This window comes from Prionailurus viverrinus, chromosome X (genome assembly GCF_022837055.1).
Source record: "Prionailurus viverrinus isolate Anna chromosome X, UM_Priviv_1.0, whole genome shotgun sequence".
NCBI lineage: Eukaryota > Metazoa > Chordata > Mammalia > Carnivora > Felidae > Prionailurus > Prionailurus viverrinus.
This window is the reverse complement of record NC_062579.1, coordinates 57,396,421-57,414,317: the sequence shown is the minus strand read 5'-3', so window position 1 is coordinate 57,414,317 and position 17,897 is coordinate 57,396,421. Positions and strand designations below refer to the sequence as shown.

The following is a 17,897-nucleotide window of genomic DNA, read 5'->3' as shown; positions in this document are numbered from 1 at the left end:
ACTGGGTGTTGTGTGGAAACCAATTTGACAATAAATTTCATCTTAAAAAAATACTCTCTTATAATTGTTTGCATTTCTGAGGTATTGGTTGTAATCTCTCCTCTTGGGTCCTTTCTCTTCTCTTTTTGATAAGTCTGGCTAGAGGGTTATCAATTGACTTAATTCTTTGAAAGAACAAGCTCCTAGTTTCATTGATCTATCCTACTATTTTTTAAATTTTTTTTCTACTCTAACCTTTATTATTTCCATTCTTGTGCATGTTTTATGCTTTATTTGCTGTTCTTTTTCCAGATCCTTTAGATGTAAGGTAAGTTTGGTTGGGTATTTAGACATTTCTTGCTTTTTGAGATATGCCTGTATTTATATATACTTCCCTCTGATTATCACCTTTGCTGCACCCCATAGGTTTTTCATATGTCAGATTCACTGTCATATGTCATTTTCACTGTCATGTTTTCATTTTCATTTCTTTTCATGTCTTCTTTAATTTTTTCTTTAATTTCCCGGTTAACCCATTCACTCCTTGGTAGGATTTTTCCTTAATCTCCAGGTATTTTTGGTGTTTCCAATTTTTTTTTCCTGTGGCTGACTTCAAGTTTCATGGCATTGTGGTTTGAAAATATGCGTGGTATGAGCTCCATTTTTTGTATTTGTTGAGGCCTGATTTTGATCCATTATTTGATACATTCTGGAGAATTTTCCACGTGCACTTGAAAAGAATGTGTATTCTGTTGCTTTAGGATAAAATGTTATGCATATATTTAAGTCCATCTGGTCCAGTGTGTCATTCAAAGCCATTGTTATTTGTTGATTTTATGGTTAGATAATCTGTCTATTGTGGTAAGTGGGGTGTTAATGCCCCCTATTAATTGATTCACATATTTGGCCACTTTCAAGTTGGGGCATAAATATTTACAACTGTTAGAACTTTTTGTAAGATAGACCTCTTTTTTATGATATAGTGCCCTTATTCATATCTTATTACAGTCTTTGGTTTAAAATCCTGGGGCGCCTGGGTGGCGCAGTCGGTTGAGCGTCTGACTTCAGCCAGGTCACGATCTCGCGGTCCGTGAGTTCGAGCCCCGCGTCAGGCTCTGGGCTGATGGCTCAGAGCCTGGAGCCTGTTTCCGATTCTGTGTCTTCCTCTCTCTCTGCCCCTCCCCGTTCATGCTCTGTCTCTCTCTGTCCCCAAAATAAATAAACGTTGAAAAAAAAATTAAAATCTTGTTTTTCTGATATAAGTATGGCTACTTCAGCTTTCTTTTGATGTCTATTAGCATGATAAATGGTTCTCCATCCTCTCACTTTAAATCTGGATGTGTCTTTGTGTCTAAAATGAGTCTCTTGTAAGTAACATATTGATGGATCTTGGTTTTTTGTTTTAATCCATTCTGATATCTTATGTCTTTTTATTTGAGCACTTCGTCTTTTTACATTAATAGTGATTACTGAAAGATATGAATTCAGTGTTGACTGTAAATTTGGTGTTTCTGGTGACTGTCTCTGTTCCTTTCTAGTCTTTGTTACTTTTGGTCTTTTTCCCCACTCAAACATACCCTTTTATTTTATTTTTTTTTGCTGGGCTGGGTCAGTGGTCACCAACTCCTTTAGTTTTTGTTTATCTGGGAAGGTATTTATATCTCCTTTTACTCTGTATGACAGCCTTGAAGGATAAAGGATTCTTGGCTGCATTTTTTTTTCTACTTAACCAATTGAATATTTCCTACCACTCCCTTCTGGCCTGCCAAGTTTTAGTAGACAGGTGTGTTACTACCCTTAAGTGTCTCCCTTTGTAGTTTAAGGATCTTTTGTCCCTAGCTGCTTTCAGAATTCTCTCTTTATCTTTGTGTTTTTTAAGCTTCACTATACATCTTTGTGCTGACCTGTTTTTGTTGATTGTGAGGGGAGTTCTCTGTGCCTCTTGGATTTGAATGCCTGTTTCTTTCCCAAGATTAAGGAATTTCTCAACTATAATTTGTTCAAATAAACCTTTTGCCCCTTTTTCCTGCTCTTCTTCTACTGGGATTCTTATGATACACATATCATTGCACTTCATGGAATTGCTGATTTCCCTAAGTCTATATTTTGAATCTACTGGCTTGCTTTCTCTCTTCTTTTTTTGTTTTATTATTTTCCATAATTATATCTTCCTTTTAAAAAAATTTTTAACGTTTATTTTTGACAGAGAGAGACAGAGCATGAACAAGGGAGGGGCAGAGAGAGAAGGAGACACAGAATCTGAAGCATGATCCAGGCTTTGAGCTGTCAGCACAGAACCCCATGCAGGGCCAGAACACATGAACCATGAGATCATGACCTGGGCCCAAGTCAGATGCTCAACCGACTGAGCCACCAGGGGCCTCTCCATAATTTTATCTTCTATATCACCTATTTATTCCACTGCTTCTTCCCTCCTCGTTGTGATTACATCCCTTCAAGTTTGCATCTCAGTTATAGCATATTGTATTTCATCTGCACTATTTTTTATGTCTTTTATCTCTGCTGCAAGGGCTTTTCTGGTGTCTTCTATGCTTCATTTCAGCCCACGCAGTATTTTTATGATTTTTGCTCTAAATTCTTCTCCACATAGATTGCTTATATCTATTTTGAGGAAATCCCTGGCTGTGATTTCTTTTTTGAGAGGAGAATTCCTCCATCTTATAATTTTGTCCAGGTTTCTGTCTTTTGCATGTTATGAAAGCCTGTTATGTTTCTTGCTCCTTGGAGTAATGCTATATTCAGAAGCAGTCATACACTGTCCAGCACCTGATGCTTCAGGAAGTGTTTCTGGTGTATGCTGTATGCACTGTGCTATTGTGGTTTTGGCTGCTCTTTCCCACAAGTTGGTCCTCTGCAGAGTTCCTCTAGCTTGTTGTAGGGACTGTTTGGACTTTTAACTATGTGTTCTTTGATTTGTTTATTATAGTAAGCCTTATTAAGAAAAAAAAAAGCTTGATCCCCCCTCAAAAAAAGAATAAAGAAAATGAACAAAGTCAACAACGGCAAGAAAAAAATAGACAAAAAAAAATTATAAGTCTGATTCCAATAGGGAATAAAAAAAAAACTCCCTGGTCTTATTTCCACCATAACTGAATCTGATAGTTTGGAGGACTCTATGCTCAGTAGATTTGGTGCATGCAGGGGACCCATGCTGGTTCTGGGGGAGAGGCCCATTGAGCTGGCTCACCGTCAGACCTGTCCTAGCAAAGATGCACCAGCAGGGCACAGGCGTAAAGGGTTTGGTGTAAGCGGCTCCAGACTCCACTGGGGATGCTGTATTGCTCACTGACGTCCAATTCTCCTCGAGGGGAGATGGTGTCATCCTGCTCTCTCAGCCCCACAGAGGGAAGCTCACACTCTCTCTCTCTCAGGAAGCCCTCACAGAATGGTTTCAGTCAAATCCTTGACCTCATGCTGACTGTGCCCAGGCCATCGGCATAGTCACTGCCACAATTCTCCTGTGTATTATCTCTGGTGTGTGACTAGGATTCAAAACTCAAAATCGTAAAGGACCCAACACAGCACATACCCACTCCCCTCCTCCAGAGGAGAGCTTTGCTATGCTGGGTCTGATTCTGTTTTGTCCCAGAAAGGCAGTTGCATGGAAGTGCAGGTGTTTAGAGTTTATGGTGAAGTACAGAGAAAAACAGTGAGCAGGTTATCTGCCCTCTGTGAGCCCTACTTCCCCTTGCTGTTAAATGGCTGCTCTGTTGGTACCTGCCAGGTCTTTTGTCATTGGAGAGACAACATGTCCTCCAGGACAATGTACTCCAGGAAAGGGAACCTTCTCTCCCAGTGTGATCCAGGGGATCCCTGTACCATGTTTTCTGCTCCCAGGCCTCCTTTCTCCTCCCCAGAAGCACCACTGCCTGTCCAGATAGACTCTGGTGAATGGCATGGACTTCTAAAACCTCGGAATTTGAACTCCACTGCTTGTAAAAACTTGTAATAGTCAATTCTTCTTGATTTCCTAGTCAATGGTTTTGGGGGAAAGGTTTTTTCTTGCATGAACCCAGCATGCTGCTCTTTCCCCCATCTCTTCTCTCCACGAAAAGGGCTACCTCCTCATCGTGGTATCATGGTTTTGCTCTCCTAAAATTCACATGTTTCCACCTCATACCTGCCATGTTCTCTCTCTCTAATTGTGCGGATTGTTTTCTTAATCCTCAGATGGATTTCCTAGGTGTTCAAAATGATTTGATGTTAATCTAGCTGTGTTAAAGTGATGAGGCAAGCTCAGTGTCCGCTACTACCCTGCCATCTTAACTCTCTCTCAATATGGATTTTAAATAGAAAAAAAAATGCCTTATTTTACTCTTTTATCAAAAAAATGCCATTAGCCAGAGAAGGGCATTGTAGCCAAGCAGCATCACAAGTAGGAAAGAGGAATTTCAGCTGTTATCTCACATTCAGTGAACAACAATGAGAAATAATCACCAGCAACAACAAAAATAAATGTCATGTTAGGCTGAATTAATGGAAATAAAATATTTCCATTAATAGTTGGTGATGATGGTGATGATAGTGATGATAGTTATATTCTACTCTAAGCTAGTCAGACCACTCTTAAAATAATTTATGAAGTTCAGACAGCCACACTTGAGACAGTATGATGACAAGAGAACATCTAAGATGATAAAAATATATTTATAACATAAACTATTTGAAATAGCTAAGGATGTTTAGTGTGTAAAATCTGGGAGTTTGGAATGAAGCACATGATATCTACCTTTAAATAACTCAGTGGCTATTATAAAAAATAATAGCAATACTTTATTCAATGATTACTATGTACCAGTTACAGAGCCAAGCCCTTTATATGAGTAGACTGATCAACACAATCCTAAAAGGATAACTTGAAGAAGCAGATGCAAACTCCCAAGAGACTTATGCTTGCTGAATGAAAAAAAATATTTCGAAGCTATTATTTAGGTCAAAAGTTTCAAAAGACATCATAGGAAAGCAAATGAATTCCCTGTCCCTGTGGAGATATGAAAGCAAAAACTGGACTACTCATGATGGAGATTGGTATGGAGTGAATTGTGTCCTCCCCAAAATTCATGCTGAAGCTTCAATTTCCAATGTGACCATATTTGGAGAAGAGGCTTGTGAGAGGGTTAAATGAGTTAATAAGAATGGGACCTTAATCCAATAGTGCTGATACCCTTATAAGAAGAGGAAGAAACACCAGAACTCACTTTCTCTCTCTGCCTTTATCTCTCAACTTCTCTCTCTCTCTCTCTCTCTCTCTCTCTCCACCCCCCCCCCCACACACACTCACTCTGCCATGTGAATACACAGTAAGAAGGGATCTATCTGTAAGCCAGAAGGAAGCTCTCACCAGAAAATGAATTCTGCCAGAACCTGAATCTGGGACTTTCCAGCATTCAGAACTGTGAGAAAATCAATTTGTGTTGTTTAAGTTACCCAGTCTATGGTATTATGCTATGGCAGACTGTATGGTATGTACGGAATAGCTAGTTTGTGCAAGCACACCCTGACTGTCCCTGCTAATCTTGAGAATGTAGAGATCTTGTCCTCCCTCTATATTTTCATCAAGTGGAATGTGTAAAAGAATATGTTGTTCAGTCTTCAAGGTCAGGGGTTCCAGGTGTGACAAACCCTTTCACTGGCTGTGCAAGGAAGGGAAGGGTTACAAATAGTTGCTAGGCTAAGTTGTGACTCTATAAAAGCTTGTTTATATAGATCTCAGCAGCAAATGCTTTGTCCAGTTGGCTGCTCATAAACTTCCTGTATGTAAGTTCCCCAATACACCTATGTCTCAATCACTGTCTCCAGGTCTTTTCTTTGGCTTCACCAAATCATCACCCACCTTTGGCTTAGAGTTTTCTGGGATGCAACTACACACATACTGAGCCGTTTAAGACAGAAATTTTGCAGAAGAAATTTAAGTAAAGGAAGAAAACAGGCTACAAAAATTGTTTTAAAAAGCCCTGGGAGATCTGCAAAGGCAGAAAACAAAAATTAAAAAATTAAAAAATTAAAGCTCATGGATAAATTGCTTTCCTGACTGCTTTCATGATTTTCTCTTTATCTTTGGCTCTTAACATTTTGACTATATGTCTGTTTGTAGACTTCTTTGTGTCAACAAATTTTGAAGGTTTTTAAAATTCCTTGAATGTGAAGAATAGTGTTTCTCATCAAATTTGTAAATTTGTGATCACTTCTTTAACTTTTTGTCATTTTATTCCATTTCTTTCCTTCTTCTGTTACCATTATGCATGTGTTAGTCTGCTTCATCTTGCCCTACTTTTCTTTGAGAATGTTCATTTTTCTTCACTTCTATTTATGTTCTTCAGATTGTATAAGATATATTGATTTATCTTCAAGTTTGCTGATTCTTTATTTTGAAAACTAAATGTACTCTTGAACCTTTCCATTGAATTTTTCACTTTGCTTATTGTATTTTTTATTTCCAGAACTTCCATTTACTTGATAATATGCCATTTTCACGCCTTTATTTAAGTCATTAAACAGGGTTTCCTTCAACTCTTTGTACATATTTATAATAACTGGTTTGGAATCTTTGCTAAGTTCAACATCTAGACCCTCTCAAAGGTCCTTTCTATTACTTTCTTCTTTTCCCTGTGCATAGGTCTCATTTTCCTGTTTCTCCACATATCTTAAATTTTGTTGAAAGTTGAACAAATGATATATTGTAGTAGCTTGATACTGAGTCTCCTTTCTTGCTGAGACTTTTTGTTTTTGATGTTTATTTGGTCATTTGTTTAGTGACTTGGCTAGAATACTTCCATGAAGTTTATTTCTTCTGCATTGTACAGCCTCTGATGCCCATTCTCAGATTAATTTTCCTTTTAAAAATAAATATTTTAGTCTGGCTTCTCTTATCCACCTATTTTTTATTATAAGTAACTTATTGGTCAAAGCTCATACTTACGGTCACTAAACCAGTCAGACAACCCCACCCATTATCATTTAGAGACTGCTTTTACAGTTCAAGAAACTTGGATTTTGTTTCAATCTCATCCTGGGATGAATGGCTCAGAAGATCTCTCTATAGATGTCCCTGAGAGAAATTATTTCTTTGGTTATACAACCTTGAGTGTGTGCAGTCTTCCAGACCACCAGAGCTAAATGTGATTTTATTTTTCTGTCTAGATTCTTAGGAGTTACCTGGGGTCAGAATAGTTTAGTATTTTGCCATTGTTTGGTCAGAGGTTGTACTTAAGCACCTCAAGCCCATGAGTCTTCCACTTTATTTTTTAATTAATTTATTTTTATTTTTTATTAAAATTTGTTTAATGTTTATTTATTTTTGAGAGACAGAGCACGAGCGGGGGAGGGGCAGAGAGAGAGGGAGACACAGAATCTGAAGCAGGCTTCAGGCTCTGAGCTGTCAGCACAGAGCTCAATGCAGGACTCCAACCCACGAACCACAAGATCATGACCTGAACCAAAGTCAGATGTTTAAGCCACTGAGCCATCAAGGCACCGTGAGTCTTCCACTTTTTGCTGATTGATCTGTATGTGGCTTGGAGAATGTTTTTATTTCTGTCCCATAGCCTGCTATGACATTCATGAAGAGTAATGCACACAGCCTTCCCAAATTCCACAGTTTAGTGTGATCCTGAGAGTTCTTCTTGCCTGTCTTTCTCTAGTTATCTCTACTAAACTTCTGGCTGTTTTGTTTATATCTGAGCTACAGATTGCCTCTTAATTGCTCTCTACTTAATTGCTCTCTACTCCATTGTTTTGGTAAGGCCCTTCCACATGGAGTACTCCAGTCTGTATTCCAAAAAGTCAGTCTACCCCCTCAGGCAGGACTGTCATTGTGGTTTGTTTCTTTTCTTGGGAAGATCTATGCCATTGCATAGGAGACAGTCTATTGCTTCCCTTGGAGTGACATCCCTGCTCTACCAGTGAGTTCTGATGGAGAGAGAAACACCAATGGGTTCTAGTGGAAAGAAGTATAGTATCCCCTGATTTTTTTTCAGCTTGCCCCTCCCAGAATGGAACCTCTGCTTTGTGAGAAAACTTGCGGGGGTGGTGGGGGCAATCAGGCTGCAGTATTCTCTGTCACTGTTGAGTCAAACTCCTAGCCCTAGGGTTTAGGTGGCAGGAAGGATTTTCAGTCCTTTCATCCATGTCTTCTGGGAATAGAGCTTGAGCAACATAGATCTGGAAGAGGACATGAAATATGCATATATCCTACCCCTGTAACATGCACCTATACAGTGCCCAGAGTAAAGCTTCCTTAACATAGTGCTGGGAATGGCAGGGAATGGGAGAGGTTCTTAGCTAAGATGCCACAGATTTTGGCTCTTATTGCTGAGATTTACTAGATTTAGCAGATTTTCTTCGATAAATGTTTCACCATTTCCTATGTGCTACTTAGATCAATTTTCAGATAATTTAAATCATTATTTTCTATAAAATTTCACCACCTAAATGTTTGTTGCTCTGCAGAGAAAGCCTACTGAGCTCTGCCCACTACCAACCTGTTTTCATAAATGAAGTTTTATTGTAATAGAGTTATGCTTATTCACGGAACTCATTCATGAATGTATGCATGTCTATGCTTGTTTTTAAACTCAAAGGCAGAGATGAGTAGTTGCAACAGAGATCATATGGCCTGCAAAGCCTAAAGTATCTACTATCTAGCCCTTTATAGAAAATGTTTGCAGACTTCTTACTTAGATATTCTTTTTAAATTTTTTTCAACGTTTATTTTTGGGACAGAGAGAGACAGAGCATGAACGGGCGAGGGGCAGAGAGAGAGGGAGACACAGAATCGGAAACAGGCTCCAGGCTCTGAGCCATCAGCCCAGAGCCCGACGTGGGGGCTCGAACTCACGGACTGTGAGATCGTGACCTGGCTGAAGTCGGACGCTTAACCGACTGCGCCACCCAGGGGCCCCAGATATTCTTTTTAAAGCCTTCTCTTTTAAGAGCTAAACGATATCAGAGAACTGTAGCAGTATAGTTGAATTGATCAGTGTCCCAAATCATGTTAGAAATTATATGATCAATTGCTCCAAGAGATTGTAAATTCCAATTTGAGAGCTGGTAGCTATGATCTGAGAAGTATCTAGAGATTCTGGGGATTTAGAGAAGGGTAGGCCTGGATAGAGGTGTGAGGTAGGGAATTTTGACTACTGAAGAGACAAAATTAGGATACAGAGTGTGAGTGGAGTGATGGAAGAAAAGATTCACAGAAGTGCTAAAAAAAACATTGAGAGGTAACTGCACCCAGTTTCCCTTGATACAGTTTGAATGACTCTTACTTATTGACCTATATATTCAACATTATGCTTCCTGCTTTACAAGAAAAAAATGCACACTATGAATTATCAGACTGGTAAAATATCAAACACTGCAGAAACAGATATTCATTAGCTTTTTGGAATGTACTCCCCGACCCAAGATCCTAGTCCTCTTTTCCTTGGAGCTTCAGTCATACCATAGGGGTGCATGTTTCCCATGCTCTACTCCCTGTTCCCAAGATAGGATATAGCTTTTCCAAATTTGTACCTGAAGCTGTGAAATGACAAGTATGATTTGTAACTTTTCTATTATCTCAAAGCTGTGCACAATTCCCTTGTTATAAAAAGTTCTCTTGTCTTGAGGAGGGCACTTGTTGGGATGAGCACTGGGTGTTGTATGGAAGCCAATTTACAATAAATTATATTTTAAAAGTTCTTTTGTCTTCCTCTTATTTATTTATACTCTGCCCAAGACTAAATTCCTTCTGCACACAGAACACCTGTGTAATTCACTTTTCAGGCTCTCCAGGCAACTGGAGATTAGGGATGTATAATTTTAGGTAATGTATAAAGCTTAAATTAGTAGTTTTTTCTAATGTAGTCTCCCTTTAACTATAAAGTGCCTCTGCTCAGACTGATGTTTTCTTGTTACAAGACTATACAGCTGTCTCCGAAGTACAAATAAATAGGAAAAAAATAACAAAAACAAAACTACAGACAAGGAGTGTTGAGCTGGGCTTTTGCCCCAGCCCTCTCACTAAGTCAGTGTGTAACCTAGTTGCCCCTAAATCCATTCATGCAGGACTATTTATTCCACTATAAAAAGAAGGTGTTAGGTTGGATGATTTCTTAGGTCACTTCCAAGACCACAAATTTCTGACATCTCTTAAATCTTTGAGATTTTTTTCCAGTCGTGTCCTTTGAGTTGAAATGGTTTCCTACTTGGAAGGGTAGATTTTTCCAGAAACACATAGAGACCTAAGCATACATTCCCAATGCTCCACTCATATCTCTCAGTTTGGGCCACAGCCTCTGTAAATTTGGCCTCAAAGCTGTGAATTTCAAACTTGAGTCATAAGAATGCATTTCTCTCACTGATGTGAGCTTCTGTCTGTCTCCATTCTTGCAATTCCTCATAGGCCCTTCTTTTCCACTTGGGAATTTATACTCTTTGGAGGATGAAAGCCTAACATATACCTGAAGATCAACACTTTTTTCCTTCCACTGTACAGCAAGCATTCCTATAAAGCAAAGTATGTAGTTTTGACCTCTTGCAAATTGAGAAACTGCAGAAACTATAGAAGATATAATCAATTATTTCTAATAGAAGTCTTACCATAGTATGTGAAGGGTTAAGTTAATTAACTATGTGTGATAGTCTCAGGAACATTTCTTAATTTCTAGAATTCAAAACAAATCTGAGATTCTCTGGACTGTTTTTCTTATCTGTCAAGTGAAAATAACAATACTTGCTCCACTCACTCCGTAGTTTGTAGGTGCTTATCTTAGTTAATGATGTGAAAGAAATGTTAAAAGTATTCAGTACTGTACCCTAGATATAGTAAATATTTTCAACATGCTTTCCAATGGTAAATAAATAAATTGTTGCTATTGTTCTATAAAAATATTGTAAATGGATTGTTTTGACACTTATTGTGTATATAACATAACTCTGGCCACCTCAAATCATTACTAATTAGAATGATGGAGAAAATGTTTCTTTCACCTGGAAAAGCCAGATAACTTATCAGCACAAAGGGCTTATATTAGGATCTCAACACATCCTCACGGTGAATGACGAGAGGAAAACTTTGATTTTCAGAAACACAAATTTTGAATTTTCAATCTTACTAATGTATATCACTTTTAAAACCACCAAGGTATGTGGCCAGATTCCCCAAAAAGGTCCTACAACAAATCTCTTCTACTTTCCTTAAGTACTTAAAATATCCCCAAGTAAAACTTTCTCTGTGTGTGTGCATGCCCACACTTGTGCTTGTGCGCGCACACACACACACACACCTGTGCCTTTATATAAAACCTTCATCCAAGTTCAAATGAAACAAGGAAACTTACATGTAATATATATTAAATAGAGATTTGTTGAATGTATTGAAATAACAGTACTTTTCAAGGGAAAGCTGTTCTTACCATCTCAGGGGAAAGAGTGGAAGTTAGAACAGTACGGAAAGAGTAGCTTAATGGGAAGAGGAGAGAAAAAATTAAAATTTGGGTAAAAAAAAAACATATATTTGCATGGTTTTCTCTAGCATTGGCCAGAGCAAAGATATAGGTGTAGCCTTCTAAAGTCAGGCTTTTAGTGACTGAGAAGATAACATGCCTCAAATGTGAAGCTTTTTGCATTCACACAAAAGTAGAATTAATAAAGATGTTTATTCTCTGTTTTTTTTATTTTTATTTTTTAAAAAATTTTAGGGAGGAGAAAGACTTCAAAGAAATGGCTCTAATTTTTTTTTATTCCCTAAACTTCGCTTCCAGTCTTGTGATGGCTCATTGAGGGAAATGGAATTCCTGTCAGGGTATCCATAACCATTAGGTTATGTTTCCTTGGATGTCTTAATTTTCGGGAATTCACAGAAAGTTTATTATCATGGAATTTACGTGGTTTCTCTTTATTACTCAGATATAAAATTTCCCTTTGTGATACTAAACTTAAAACCTTGAAATTTCAAGGTTGTAAATTGATATTTAAGGCACTTACTGGGCTTCACATTCTGGCTTTAATTATCATATTCTCTTAGCTCAGTTGGTTGATTTCTCAGAGTTCTCTAATTGCAGGGTTGCACCTGTGAGAAACAGAAGTTTGAAGCCTGAAGCTTCTCAAATTGCAATAATCGTCTCTTTGAGTGCTTAATCTATTGCTAATTAAAAGTAAAGAGGCCATTGTTCTGTGTTTAAACTGTCTGCCAAGGTTGAAGATTATTAGTGGAGTGCCAGGCTGTGCTTGTGGAAAAGACTGATAAGATGCAGGTGGTGATGAGCACTATGGAGAACATATTCAAGGGGTTCTATATCAAAAATTAAAACAAAAGTTAAACTGATTTGGTGAAAGTGGTCAATATTTGCTCAGGTTTGTGTGTGTTTGGAATTATATTTCAACATAGCTTTAGGTCACAAACATTCGTGGCTTAGAAAATAACAGTTTTTGCTTTATTAAGCTTATTTCTTCAGATTCATGGAATAGGTACAAGTGAAGAGACGTGGATAGAAGGAACCAGCCAGTGTATGCTAACCACCTTGATCAACTAATCCTAATAGAAACACCAAAATTGTCTGTGAAATGGAAAAATATATGCCTTTCTACCCATCTGAGTCAGAAATGTCTTTTATCATTCCAAGGCCTTTGCAAATTTTCAACAATTATCAATCTCCTGAACTTTAGGATTATATTATCCTCATTTACAATGATTTTGGTGTTTACTAATTTTTTCCGGGTATACACCTCATCTTAATTAAATGGTAAGTAAATTCTTGGAGAACATAGTCCATAATAAGTTCATTTAGAGCCTATTTATTAACTAAATGGCTTAACGAATCATTATTGTCTTAGAAATGAGTAAAAAGAAGGGAGGAAACTAATTTTGGGAGGTTACAGGCCCCAAATAGCATGGAATGTGTTTATTACAGTGGTCTGCATTGCCAACTTGCATGTCTTAAGCTTTGATATGTATAGCAGGGATTTTTTTTTTTTTGCCGTCTTTGTTCTGTCTCTGTCAGAAGTGGGGTTAAAGTCTCACTATGAGCAAGGCAGGTAGGCTAAATAGGACGGACTTGAGAAATCTGGATGATCTCTTCATGATGCCATGCCTGTCTGGTAAGTTTGTTGTCCAGTAAATTCCCAAATCTATACTTTTATTCATTAACAGATAAACACTAACTGGTTTTGAATGTCTGATATCACATAGTACTTTGATTGTAATAGTTACCTTTGTAGGGGATTTTTGTTTTAAACCCAAGGAAGTGATGTTATATCCTGTTTTTGCCAGTGGTTTATGAATAGCAACCAACGTTCATTTCTCAGCAAAGTAATGTGTCTGTAAACTGAAACAAGTAAGATAATTAATTCATAACTTCTTCCATACAGTGTCTCTGACTTAATATAAGAAATGCAGAATGCAAGTCATCCTGAAGCTAAGAGTTTTCAAATGATGCTAAGTATATTTCTATGCTTGCCACTGTTCAGGGATATGCTGTCATCCTGACAATGATTGTTAATGATCACGGTAATAATAATGCCAGAATACAGAGAATAGGGAATCTTTACCTCGAAGCATTCATAGGGCTATTACTAATATCTTAAATTGTTTGGATTAGATTAATCAATGTCTTTATTGATAACTGAACTTTATACTAATAATAGTAATTAGCTCCATTTTTGAACACTTACTATATATTAGTCATTGTGCTTGATACTTTATATGCATTCTGTCATTCAATCTATAAGGTAGGTTTTATGCCATCATCCCCATATTAAGAAAAGGAGACAGACTCAGAAATGTTAAGTCAATTGCTTAAGATCATGCAGTTAATAAAGATAGTAGCAGCACATTTTATAGACCTTTAGCCATTATGTTATATTTCCAGTTTTGCATCAAGCTTCAGGTAGAATTCAAAGAAGCAAAAGACAAGATTCCTGCTCTCTAGGAGCTTATAGGTTAGTTGATAAGACATGACTCATAGCCAGAAACATTTTAGAGACGCTATAAGTTTTCAGTTTCAGGGCTCTAGCTTTAATTCTATGAGCATCCAGATATTCTTAGTCCAAGGCATTTCTCAAAATCATTTGAATGGAATTTGAGTTGGTTTTACTGCACTGAAGAGTCACCTAGGAATGGCAGAGGTAAAGAGGAAAGCCACAAACATTTACTGCCCATTTACTATTTTACAGGTACACAATTTCTTTTACTTTTTAAAAAAGAAATTTTATTGAATACTTTCTGTACACAATAAACATAATAAAGGTTTTTTTAAATGAAAATGTCATGACATTTTTCAAAAGTTTTGAATTTTTTGGAGAAAAAATTATTGTAAAGCTATCTACCTAAGACAAAAATAATATTTGACATTCAAAATTAATGATAATCCCTTTCATCACATTCTGTATTTAAAGCAAAACATTTCCAGTTCAATTAACATGAAGAAACTTACAAGTTGCTATGTCATTGGTATTAAGATTTTTAAAATTAACTTGAGTATAGTTGACACGTTACATTAGTTTCATGTATACAACATAGTGATTCAACTTCTCTATATATTATGCTATGCCAAATGTATTTACCTTCTGTCACCATACAATGCTATTACAATAATATTGATTACACTCCCTATGCTGTGTCTTTTATTTGTGTGGCTAATTCATTGCACAGATGGAAGTCTATACCTCCCACTTCCCTTCACCCATTTTGCCGATCCACCTATTCCTCTTCCCTCTGACAACCATCAGTTTGTTCTTACAGGTACACAATTTCAGTTAAGCCCACAACAGCCTTTGTTAAAGAGCATTTTATGAAGAAGAAAATTTAAATTTACAAAACTTAATTTACCTGCAGAAAGTGGTAGCAATGAAATTTGAATCCAGCTGTGACTGATTCCAAAACCCAAGAAACAAATACTTTACAGTTGGAAGAGCATAGACATGGAGTTTCACTGTTCATATCAGTAAAAGTGGAATGAAAAGAATACCAACCACTTTATAGTTATTATTACATTAAATTACAGAGTTAGAATATCATTAACTATTCAATGATTTTTCAAACTTGTAGACCAAGTTGTTACATGAAACAAATAAAGCTATGTATGAAAAGTCTCTGGCATAAATTAGGAAAATGATAAATTGAAGTTATTGCCATTTTTATTATTGTAATGCATCAGGAAGAATATTTAAAATGCATTAATTTTGAGGCATTTTGATGTTGCTACTTTTTTAGATATTGAAGATTAAAGAACTGGAACAAATCTTTGGACAGTTATTGGTTATGTCTTTATGGAGATAACTATTATTCTTATTTTTTGCAGATGAAATCCCCAACAGAAAAATCGACCAGTCAGACTTGGACGTAACAAGAATAAATCTTCTTAGAAACTGGTGCTATCAATAGTGCTTATTTCTATTACCTTTTATTAGTTATTTATAATAGTATTTATGGTCCTAAACCCTCAGTGCTTTACAACAGACATCATACTGAGCCTCATACTACAACCTTAGGCAAGATGAGGTTTGTATAATCCTGCCCATGCTTTCTTGGTAACAGTAAAAAAGAATACTCTTTACCCCAATTGTACTGTGCTTTGGTCCCAAGGGACAAAAAGCATCCTCTAATAATCCTTTGAGTTGGCACTGTCCCATAAGGTGTAGATGCTACTCTAGAACTAGACACAAGTACAGAGTAAATTATAAGAGTGTTTAGTAAAATGTGAAATAGTTATGTTTGACATAAGCCCAGAATTAAGTATCTTGAATCACAGACTTAGGAAAGCATTTCCTCTTCATTTTTATTTTAATATTTCTGATTATACTGAAGATAAATTCTCTGCTTTTAGTCATTAGTGTTTCTGTGAAATTTGATAATTATCCCTTTTATCATAGAGAGAACAAACATCAGGCTCAGAGCCTTAAGCATGCCCCAGTGTCTGGAAAAAAAGTAATTTTAATATTTTTATTTTACTGAATTTATTTTTAATATTACTTTCTATTTGTGTAAATCATACTGGTTTTCTATTTATAATAATAACATTTAAATTTTTAAATTTAATGAATAAATAACAGGACATAAGTCAATATACAGGAAAATGAACTAAATTATAACTCATGCTAACCAGGTATAGCAAGAAATGAAAAAAAAATTAAAAATACTATCATCCACAGAAACAAGAACTTAAACTCAAGAGAATCAGAAGAATTTATTATTTTTTAATTTCTGTGAATATTCAATGAATATGGAATTATGTAAACAATAAAATCTATGTGGTATGATTAAAATTAATTATCACTTTTTTAATGTAGTCAAACTCATTTTTTATGTGCATGAACCTCTGCAGCAAAAGAACTGAACACAAATGGTCTGGGTAAGAATAAAGTTGCTCATTAAAAAGTTGTTCATTCCTACAGAATGCATATTTTGTGTACAATTAGAGGACACCCTTTAAGAAAAGTATATAAAAGTGTAAGTACAATTAAGGCAATGGGCTTTAAAAAGGGCCCTTACAAGTGAGAGGCCCTGATACTTAAGTTTCCTTAGCATAACGTTAAATTTTCCTCCAGGTAGACACTGTGGTTGTATTCCACATTAGCCATGAATACCCACACTATTTTGTGAATAACTTGGTTTTCCAAGACTAACATCTGTACAGTCCTCTCAGGTGAATTAAAAGGAAATAGGCCAATAAGAACATGCACAGCCTATTTGGGTCTCCTAAAAATGATGTTCAGAAATGTAAATTGTATGTCTTTAAAAAGTCTTATATGGGCGCCTGGGTGGCTCAGTGGGTTAAGCGTCCGACTTCGGCTCAGGTCATGATCTCGCAGTTTGTGAGTTTGAGCCCCGTTCCGGGCTCTGTGCTGACAGCTCAGAGCCTGGAGCTTGCTTCGGCTTCTGTGTCTCCTTCTCTCTCTGCCCCTCCTCTGCTCATCCTCTCTCTCTGGCTCAAAAATAAATAAAACATTAAAAAATTTTTAAATAAAAAATAAATTAAAAGTCTTATAATAATTCTGTGTATTATCCTTTTCCATTTTATTGTGATCTGTTAAACAAGCAGAATATAATGATATGGGGAAAGAGAAATATTAGAAAAATAATAGTATTCTTAGTCATGTAAACTTTATATAGGTAAATTTTTATGAAGTGTTATAATCAACCATTAATAAGAAATTTGCACAATACAAATAGTCTTAATCATAGTCATTTAAATTACAGCTTTAGTTCTAGAATGAACCTATCAATTCATTTTTTGTCCAAATAAAACATTAATTCATTATACTTCATCCTAACGTGACTCAACTCATTTAATTATTTCTGCTTGTATATCTTTTCCAACTCAGAGAATAATATGGTAAAGACTTGCATTTTTTACCTTGCATTAAAAGTATCTCTTACTAAATGAATAAGTCATGGTGGTGTAATGTACAGCATGGCAACTATAATTAATAATACTGTGTTTCATATTTCAAAGTGGCAAGGAGAGTGGATTTTGAAAGTTCTCATCATAACAAAAAAAGTCATGGCTATGTATGGTTATGGATCTTAACTGAATTTATTGCGGTGATCATTTTACATTATATACAAATATCAAATCATTATGTTGTACACTTGAAGCTAATATAATGTTATATCAGTTATGACTCAATACAAATTTTTATAAAGTTAAAAGAAAAACTTTTCATTCAAAATTAAAGTTGCTTAATATAATTAATTATTTTACCTCCCTTGAACCAATTTTCAGCTAGTTATGTTTGATCATTCTGGAAATGAATGATACCCACAAGCACATATACGTATCACAAGTACACATTACATCCCACTCCTGCTACACACACACACACACACACACACACACATACATTTAGAGTTTGCTAATTTGTATCTGAAATCAGTGTGCTCAATTTGTAACCTATAAGATGTTGGCATAGTAATT

General features: G+C 36.2%; 1 protein-coding gene across 3 annotated transcripts in view; it reads right to left on the bottom strand.

Annotated features, from left to right (window-relative positions):
* The window catches only part of GPR174 (G protein-coupled receptor 174), a 96,197-nt gene that overhangs the window by 54,780 nt on the left and 23,520 nt on the right, over positions 1–17,897 (bottom strand). For 2 of the 3 annotated variants that reach the window (XM_047844249.1, XM_047844250.1), the window contains one exon: positions 13,193–13,307. The exons of the other annotated variant lie outside the window; for it this stretch is intronic. The gene's annotated coding sequence lies outside the window, so the exon portion shown is untranslated. The remainder of the gene's footprint in view (positions 1–13,192; positions 13,308–17,897) is intronic. 3 annotated transcript variants of the gene reach the window in all.